This window comes from Rattus rattus, chromosome X (assembly GCF_011064425.1).
Source record: "Rattus rattus isolate New Zealand chromosome X, Rrattus_CSIRO_v1, whole genome shotgun sequence".
NCBI classification, from domain to species: domain Eukaryota; kingdom Metazoa; phylum Chordata; class Mammalia; order Rodentia; family Muridae; genus Rattus; species Rattus rattus.
Window position 1 is genome coordinate 52,090,170 of NC_046172.1, and position 10,466 is coordinate 52,100,635.

Consider the following 10,466-nt stretch of genomic DNA (forward strand, 5'->3'; position numbering starts at 1 on the left):
TGTACTACAAATGGCAGAGCATTATCAGAGTATGGTGGCTTATGGCTATAATCCCAATAGTTGGGAAGGTAAATCAATTGTTGCTGTCAGCTCCATAGAACTTCCGACCAGCCAGGTTGGAATATAGAATAGAACCTGCACTAACAACAAATGGAAGTTTCATGGGAGGTGATGGATCTTAAAACAAAGACTCTCCTCCTTCCCACTTGAGTTCGGGTTTTTAATGTAACCAACAGGCATCTATTGCTTTGGACATTAATTCAGCCCTTCACAGCATTTCAAATTCACTATGGCTCTGCAGGGCTGAATACGTGATAAAACTTCATCCGGAAGCGAAATACAGTAAGCATTCTTGCAAACACCATCTCCAATTTCTATTCTAAAATTACCCGTCATATGTGCTGTTGGCGATATACTTAATTGAAAACGAAGATCTAAAACTTGAAAAAATCAAAAAAAATGTGTAACTTAAGGCTTATGGAAAATAGTTTAAGGGAAGAAAAAAAAAAAAAAAAAAAAGACATGGAGGCGTCCCAAACAGAGTAGCGTGATAGAACACGCTCAGCAGGGCGGATGTTTGCCCAAGGTTGGAGTGCATAGCAGGAAAAGCAGCGCACGCATTCATGCGCACGCGTCTGGAGGTTCTGGATTCCTCCATGGTGGATGAACGAGCAGGGAAGTAAAGCAGGCCACTCCTCGTTCATTTAAGACGTTCCACGTGGAGGAAGAGCGTGGCGTGCGGTGGAGCGAGACCTTAGCCTAATGGCTCGGCTAGTAAAGTCTTGAGTGCGTCAGCTCCGCCCTCAAACTGACGGATCTGGACCCACCCCCTTTTCCCAGCCTCATCACTTCCTGTTTGCCTAGCGCACGCTTTAAGGGTTTGTTTCGGGCCGGAAGGAGTCAAATATCTTTCCGCGCTGATCACCCAAGCGTAGCGCACTACGCAGGCTCCGTAGCTCTTCGAGAAGCGGCGGACGGTTAGGGAGGAGCTGGTTTCCACCTACACTCCCACGGTGGAGGCGGCGACACGACGGAGGTGGGGAAAGAGGAGGGGCAGCGGCATAATACAGGAAGTGAACTCAGCGGCGGACTCGAATCTAGTCGTACTTCCGTTGCCTACTGCGCACGCGCGCGCCGAGGCGCGGACGCCTCGGGCGCCCGCGACTGCCCCGGCTGAGTGCCTGTATGCCCCACCCTTATTACAAGGATGGGGGCGGAGGGGACACGTCTGGTTCCTGAACAACTATGCACTTTTATTTCAAGGTACCAATCAAAATTGTCTATTCAGGACCTAATACTCCCTATGTCCTAAGCGTGGCTTTTTGTTCAGTGAATTTTTCTGTTCCAAAACAGGAAAAGCCTTTCCTCATTGATAGCGTGTGCTGCCTATAAAATATATTACAATAATTTTATGTGTGGTTGTACTCCGGTGGAATGATTGATCTGTCTCTGCAGCAGTAACACATTTTACATTATGATTTTAGGTCTGGTGAGATAAGTCAGCCAGTAAAGATGTTTGCTGCCTAGCCTGACAGCCGAGTTCGATCTAGAGTCTCCTCGGACCCTAATGGAAGTCCTCGGACCTCCACCTGGGCTGTGACAATGCCCGCTCCCCACCCACACACTATATAAAATGAATGTAATTTTAAAAATTGAATAAACAGGGGTTGGGGATTTAGCTCAGTGGTAGAGCGCTTGCCTAGCAAGCGCAAGGCCCTGGGTTCGGTCCCCAGCTCCAAAAAATAGAAAAGAAAAAAAAATTGAATAAACAATTGAATAATCTAAAAAAGATGCCCTAAAATGTTGTATGTCAGGACTGGAGATATAGCTCAACGGTTAAAAGAATTTACTGCACTTTCAGAGGACCAGAATCCGGCTTTTAACAGTTCCAGAGGAGTCCGACGCCTCTGGCTTCGGTGCCCACTCGCACACGTGTATACCCAGACAATACGCATATACTCATAATTAAAAGTAATAAATAAATCTTAAAACTTTATTAAACTGTACAGTGGTGGCGCATGCCTTTAATCCCAGCACTCAGGAGGCAGAGGCAGGTGAATGTCTGTGGGCTCAAAGCAAGTCTGGTCTACAGAGCAAGTTCCAGGGCAGCCAGGACTACATGCAGAAACCCTGTCTTAACACCCTCCACCTCCCAAAAAGTACTATTATTTATGAGTATTTTTGTCTTCATTCATGAGTGTGTAGTGCACCGTGTGTGTGTGTGTGTGTGTGTGTGTGTGTGTGTGTAGTATTGCCTGCTGAGGGCAGAAAATGGCGTTGGATCGCCTGGAACTGGAGTTAAATACCCCCAGGGTCCTTTGAAAGAGCAGCCAGGTGCTCTTAACTGCTGAGTCACAGGACTCCGTGAGAGCCCTGTCTCAAAAACAACAAAACAAAAACAAAACCCCAAAAAGCAAATTAAATGAGCAAGCGATGACAGCCCTCCACTTGCTTTTTATTATTTTAAGTGTAGCCCATGTGTGTGTGTGTGTGTGTGTGTGTGTGTGTGTGTGTGTGTGTGTGTGTGTGTGTATACTTAGGAGTGATGGTGCCCAGAGTAGCCAAAGACACTGAATCCCTCTGGGGTTTGAACTATTTATGAACCACCTTAAGACTACTGCACAAGGGGTACTGCTCTTAACTGCTGAGCCATCTCTCCAGTCCCTGAACAAGCTCTTTTGAAACCTTACTGAAATTTAGGGGCTGGGAGTGAGATGGCTTAGCAGATAAAGGTTCCCTGCTGACAAGCCCTGTGACTTGAGGTCAATGTCCAAGACTCACATGATGGAAGGAGAGAACGGGCTCTTCCACATGAACCACGGTGTGCACATGTGGACATGTTCACTCACGTACATAAAAGAAAACAAATATTTTTCAAAATTTACTGAAGTTTTGATGGAGATCACATGGAATGGAATGAAAAATTTGGAGGCATTGACATCTCTATAATGGAGTTGTCCCAACCAAGGAGAATATTGTCTATTTTCTAATTGTTCATATCCTTTGGATATTTTAGCAAAATGCTAGATTTACTCACAGATATCTTTTTGTTTTGTTTTTGTTTGTTTGTTTGTTTTAAATTTTTTTGAGACAGGGCTTCTCTGTGTAACAGAGTCCTGGCAGTCCTGGACTCACTCTATAGACCAGACTTGTCTCAAACTCACAGAGATCCATCTGCCTCTCCCTTCCAAGTGTTGAGATTGAAGACATGTGCCACATATCTTATTCCATGTGAATGTATGCCTGAATAGTTTATATCTATCGCATATGTATGGTAAATAAGGAATAATTTTGCATGTTTGTCTTTAATTTTGTCATTTTATTCTCTTACCCATCCCAAGTTATGTTATCAATATCCTGTCAGTAATGTTCTGTCTTTTTCATTACTAATATGTATATCTCATTTGCTAAGTGTCAGAGAGCAATGCTGCAGAGCTGAACTGGGTGGTAGCAGTCCTGGACTGTTCTAAACACGAACATGAATTTAAATCCAATAAAATTGTATCCTCTGAATTTCAGCCCAGTTGCTTCAATAACCCACAATTCTCATTCCCTCCCTTTTGAGACTGCCTTGCTGTGTAGCTCTGAGTAGCTCCAATTTTACAACATTGACTCAGTCTCCTGGGTGTTCAAATTACAGATGTGAGTGAATACACTTGTCTTTCTTGATTTTATGCATGTTAAAACTTTCCCTATCTGTAGGAGGGCCAGCAGTCTCAATTAACCTGGACCCCTGAGATCTCTCGGACACTGGATCACCAACCAGGCAGCATACTCCAGCTGAGATGAGGCCTCCAACACATATACAGCAGAGGACTCCCAGGTCTGGGTTCAGTCAAGGAAGATGCATCTAATGCTCAGGAGGCTGGAGGCCCCAGGGAGTTTAGAGGTCTGGTGGGGTGGGTGGAATGGGGACATCCTCGTGGAGACTGGGGAAGGGGGAGACTTGGGATGTGGAACAGTCAGAGGGTGGACCAGGAGGGGGATAAAATCTGGAGTGTAAAAAAAAGGTAATAAAATTAAAAAAAAAACTTTCCCTATTTATGTCACTACAAGATATCACAAAGTTCTGATGTTTTAGTACGGTTTCTTTTTAAGTGCTAGGTGGTGGAAACTGGAGCCCTGGATATACAGACAAGTGTCCTATGAGCTATATAAGCCTAGCCCACTGTTTCATTAAATATGATGGTTCTGCTAGTTCTTTGCTTCGTATGCTACAACATTTCCTTTTCTACATTTACTTAGGGTTTTTGTTTTGTTTTGTTTTTGGAGATAGGATGTCTCCGTGTGACAAACCTGACTGTCTGGGAACTCTCTAAACTGATTATTCTGGTGAGTTTAAAAGACCACAATGCTTAGAGAAATGCAAAAGTGGAGGCTCACCTTGTGAGGTTTCAGAAGGGAATGTGGACTCTAGAGGTCATTCTTGTTGTATTCTGGTAAAGAATCAGACTGTTTCCTACCTCCATCCTTAGAAGCAGAGTAAGGCTGAATTTCAAAGTAATGGACTAATTTGGAGGAGGGAATGTCAAGACAGGAGGCAGTCACATTAGCTGGCACTGCCTTTGTTCAGACCTACAGTAAAACAACAAAGGGAATAGAATATGAAAAACATAGTTTGGCAAGGGTCAGAGGTTTTAAGATTTGTAAATAAGTCTGACTCTGAAACAGCAGTTGTAATTATAAGACTAAGCGCCATTACATGGACCCTTCTTTACTGCACAATAAAAGTTTCTCGGGGTTGAGGGATTTAGCTCAGTGGTGGCGCTTGCCCTAAGCAAGCGCAAGGCCCCTGAGGTTCGGTCCCCAGCTCCGAAAAAAAAGAACAAAAAAAAAAAAAAAAAAGTTTCTCGAGGGCCTACCCATCAAAGGCTCCATCTTGTGAAAATACAAATGAATTGAAAGGAGGGAACCTAACCTAACCAAAAAACAGGGGTTCCCTGCTCTAAACTCACCATCTAGCCACAGAGCCCACTACAATTTTTTGTTTATGAAGGTTGACTAAAACCCAAAGAGACTGAGCTGACTTAAAAACAGAACTGGCAGCGTTACCCATGTGTTCCTGGTTTTACAGGCATGTAAGATTCAAGAATATGAAGGGGGGGGGGCAGCTGGAGAGGTGACTCAGTGGTTAGGCACTGGCTGCTCTCCCAAGTCCTGAGTTCAATTCCAACAACCACATGGTGGCTCACAGCCATCTGTAATGGGATCTGATGCCCTCTTCTGGTGTGTCTGAGAACAACTACAGTGTACTTATATATAATAAATAAATCTTAAAAAAAAAAATATGAAGGGGTAGGGCAGTATCATAAAATCTTCCAAGACCCAATGAGGCCAAGACATGTGTGCAGAAATTTGACAGTTTGGACTACCCAAGATTTTCTTTTCTTTTCTTTCTTTCTTTCTTTTTTTTTTTTTTTTTTGGAGCTGGGGACCGAACCCAGGGCCTTGTGCTTCTAAGCGCTCTACCTGGGCTGAAATCTAAATCCCCATCCCAAGATTTCTAAAGCTGGAATGGTTCCATCATGAACCTCATGTGTGCCTGACAAGGGTTTGAGGTTTGACCTGTGGAGTTTTGGTCTCTACGTTCTGGCAGATCTTTTCTTTCTGTAAAACCATTCTTCCTTTGCAAATGGGAATATTTATCTTCACAAAATGTATAATTTATGTTTTTTTTTTTTTTTTTGGTTCTTTTTTTCGGAGCTGGGGACCGAACCCAGGGCCTTGCGCTTCCTAGGCAAGCGCTCCACCCCTGAGCTAAACCCCCAACCCCATAATTTATGTTTTACATTGGCTTACAGAAAACAGTACCTTAGGTCCCAGATGAGACTGTTTAATGACTATGGAGACTTTTAGAGATGGACTAGATGCATTTTGTATTGAGACTGAAAGAGCGTACCCCTAAACGGGGACGTGTCTCTCGCTCCAATCATGGGATGGGGTGCCCCCAGGAATCACGAGTAGCCGGTCTTGATGTAACAGCAAGAGGTAGCGTTTATTAACAAGATCCCGGACCGACACGTATCTCACACAGGGGAGACAAAGGAATGGCAACCTCTTCAAGCAGGTTTATATAGGAAGAAAGCCAGGGGTTTTGCGTGGTTATCAACAAAGGAAATGGTACAAGGTCTCATCTGCAAGCAGTACATGTGGGCTGGGTGTTCTCAATATGAGAGAAACGTCTTATCTTTATCTGTAGAGCAGGAGTCATCAGGTCCGGATGGCCCCCTTCCTGAACAATCCATGACCTTGTTTTTTTGGCTTGGCTGGTACATCTCAGGCCAGCTCTGTCCTGGGCCCACTATTATCTGCTTTCTTTTTTATTTTTTTTTAACTTGTGTTTTTTTTTTTTACTTTTCTTTTTTTTTTGAGCTGGGACGAACCCAGGGGCCTAAACGCTGGGCAAGTGCTCTACCACTGAGCTAAATCCCAACCCCTTTTTTTTTAATTTTTTATTATTTTTGTTTTTTTATTTGAGTACACACTAGCTGTCTTCAGACACACCAGAAAAGGGCAACAGATCCCATTACAGATGTTTGTGAGCCACCATGTGGTTGCTGGGGAATTGAACTCAGGACCTCTGGAAAGAGCAGTCAGACTCTTAAACACTGAGCCATCTCAGCCCCCTTATCTGCTGTTCTTTTTTGCAGTTTTTTATGAGTTTTATTTTAACTCTTCAGCTCCAAATGGTCCGCCAAGCCCTATAGTCTCCCTCAGGTAGTCGGACCTTGTTTATGAACTAACTTTTTGAAATTTAACTCTTCCAAGGTGAAAGTGTTATGATTTATAATGATGTGTCTGCTGGTGTGTAGTTAACTGTGGTGGAGTTGTGAAGATTAATCTTATTAACTTGATTGAATTTTGCAATCACCATGGAAAACACACCTTTCTGGGTTTGCATGAGGCATAGTTCAGAAAGTATGAGAAAAGGCCAGAACAAATACCTTGCAGGTTGAAATAAGGCCAAAAGCGGAGAACCTATCTCACAGGATGAGTCCTGTTTATATCAAAAGCAATTTTGCTTGGTGCTAAGAAATCAGCTAAGAGATTAAGTCTGTTTTGTCCTGTGGCAAGTCCCTGCTAATTAAGGCCCTCTATTTGAAATCAAAAAAATTCCTGGTGTGAGGCCTTAAACCCCCATTAAGCCCTTGTGTGTCTTTGCCTTTATAGTGCCTTTAACTCCCATTCACTTGGTGCATATCCTTTGTCTTTGTTCCTCACCTTTTCATAGTATCCTTTTAACAATGAATAATCCCGCAACTCTCTCTCCCAGGCCGAACGCCTTGGTGCCTTATCTCCCTGGGGCCTGGAAGCTTCAAGAAGCCAGTGGGGGGCTGCTCTTAGAGGAGACCCCGGGACAGCCAGCTGGCCAGCCGCCAGCCTGCAGTGCACTTGAGTACAGCTTTGGTTTGGACAATGGGACTCAGTCCCCTTTTTCTTTCTTCTTGAATCTCAGGATTAACAAAAGATTTAAGCAGAGAAAACCCCTCTGAGCAGGAGTGTTACAATCTCATGGGCTGTGTTCTAGCTGAATAACAAAAGCAAATGAGCTGAGGTGCCTGGAGATAGCTCAGCAATAAACGGTGCCTGCTGCTCTTGTTAAAAACATCAGATTCAGTTCCCAGAACCCATAGGAGAAGCTCACAAATCAGCTCCAGGGGACCTGACATCTTATTTTGACATTTGTGGTTTCCTGTATACACGTAATGCACATATATGCACTCAGGCACTGAGACATACACAAAAATGACTGACTCACTAAATTTTAGTGTGGACTTTATATCTACATGAAAACACTCATTTTGTGTTAGTTATGTTAGAGATTGACTCACAGCCTTATCTATACTAGGTCTGAACTCTACCTCCTTACCATTTTTTTTTCTTTTCTTTTTTTCGGAGCTGGGGACCGAACCCAGGGCATTGCGCTTGATCCTTACCATTTTTTAAATGACTTTTAAAAAAAGATTTATTATGTATACAGTGTTCTGCCTGCATGTATGCCTGAAGGCCAGAAGAGGGCACCACATCTCATTATAGATGGCTATGAGCCACCATGTGGGTGCTAGGAATTGACCTCTGGAAGAGCAGCCAGTGCTCTTAACCTCTGAACCATCTCTCCAGCCCCCACTAACCATGTTTCATAGGATTCTTCCCACTTTTAGGTAGCAGAAATTTTTAAAAAATAATATTTATTCTATGTGCATTGGCATTTTGCCTGCATGTATGTGTCTAATAATGAGGATGCTAAGTTTTACTGGAACTGGAGTTGCAGAGTTGTGAGCTTCTTGTGGGTGCTGAAATTGAACCGGATCCTCTGGAAGAGCCGCCCAGTGCTCTTGCTGGCTGAAACCATCTCTCCAGCCCTGGTAGACATTTTTAATAATTAGCATACAAAATTAGGAGTTTCATCATGGCATTTTCATACATATTTTTATTTGACCCTTCCCTTTTCCCTGTCTTGAAAAACCAAAATCAGGGCTGGAGAGATGGCTCAGTGATCTTCCAGAAGTCCCGAGTTCGGCCTGGAGAGATGACTCAGAGGTTAAGAGCACCGACTGCTCTTCCAGAGGTCCTGAGTTCAATCCCCAGCAACCACAGGGTGGCTCACAGTCATCTGTAGCGGGATCCGATGCCCTCTTCTGGTGTGTCTGAAGACAGCTACAGTGTGCTCAGAAGTCCGGAGTTCAATTTCCAGCAACCATATGGGCTCACTACCATCTATAAAAGGGATCTGATGCCCTCTTCTGGCTTGCAGGTGTACCTGCAGACAGAGTACTCCTAAATAAAAAAAGTAGAAAGAGGCAATGAGAAGAACTTTTTGTGTGTGTGTGTGATAGGGTCTCTCAAAGCCTGGCTGTTCTGAAGCTGAAACTGTTCAGGATGGACTTAAACTCAGACGGACTTAATCACATAGTGGCTCACAACTATCTGTAATAGGATCTGGCACTCCCTTCTGGTGTGACTGAAGACAGCTACAGTACTTATATACCTAAAGTAAAATAAAAAAAAAACTTTATTAAAAAAAAGAAAAGAAAAACCAAAATCATACCAAACCTACCTCCCTTTTTTTGAGACCCCCCCCCAAGCCTCCCCAGTGCTAAGGATATAATTATTCTAAACAAGCAGCTAGGGTATCTGCTATCTTCTGCTTTTATCTTCAGCAATATTCGATTACTGTTAAGAATTGATTTATTGAAAGTTGGCAAAATATATACTCAGATCAAGATTTTTGCAGAAGCCAATTACATGTATCTAACTGGGTACCATGTGCACACCTGGTGCCTACAGAAGCCAGGTAAAGGTGCTGGATTCCCTAAAACTGGAGTTACAGTTGTAAGCAGCCATGTGATCTAGGAACTGAACCCAGGTCCTCTGGAAGAAACATCCAGTGCTCTTAACCATGGATCCCTCTTTCCAACCACAAAACTAGTTTTTCTTTTTTTTTAAAGACATATATATATATACACACACACACATATATATATATACACACATATATATGTACACACACACACACACACACACACACACACACACATACACTGAACTGTCTTAATACACACCAGAAGAGGGCGTTGGGTCCCATTACAGATGGTTGTGAGCCACCATGTGGTTGCTGGGAATTGAACTCAGGACCTCTGGAAGAGCAGTTAGTGCTCTTAACCACTGAGTCATCTCTCCAGCCCCAGAAACTAGTTTTTCAATAAACCAATCTCATGATCGTCTTTTTTTCTTTTAAAGTGATTTTTATTTTATGTGCATTGATCTGTGTTTTGTCTACATGTATGTCTGTGTGAGGGTGTTTGGTCCCCTGGAACAATTACAGTTGTGAGCTGCCATATGGTTGCTGGGATTTGAACTCTGGTCCACTGGAAGAGCAGCCAATGCACTTAATTGCTAAACCACCTCTCCAGGTGGTTTTTCCTTTAGACAGGGTTTGACTTCAGGCTGGTCTTTTTTTTTTTTTTAAATCTTTTTTTTTTTAAAGATGTATTTATTTATTATATATGAGTACACTGTAGCTGTCTTCAGACACACCAGAAGAGGGCATCAGATCTCATTACAGATGGTTGTGAGTCACCATGTGGTTGCTGGGATTTGAACTTGGGACCTCTGGAAGAGCAGTCACTGCTCTTAACCGCTGATCCATCTCTCCAGCCCCAGGCTGGTCTTGAATTCAGTCTTTCAGTGTCAATGTTCTGAGTGTTAGGATTGGGGATATGGAACCTGAAGAGGCCACCTCCTGTAGCCACACAGGAACCTCAGTGGAGCACTAGAAATAATCCAGCCTACAAAACTTTCAACCCAAGTTATCCTGTCTACAAGAAATGCAGGCACAGGAGATGGAGTATAGCCTGAGGGAAAGGCCAACCAATAACCAGCCCAAGTTGAGAATCATCCCATCGGCAAGCACCAATCCCTAACATTACTGATACTCTGTTATGCTTGCAGACAGGAGCGTGTTG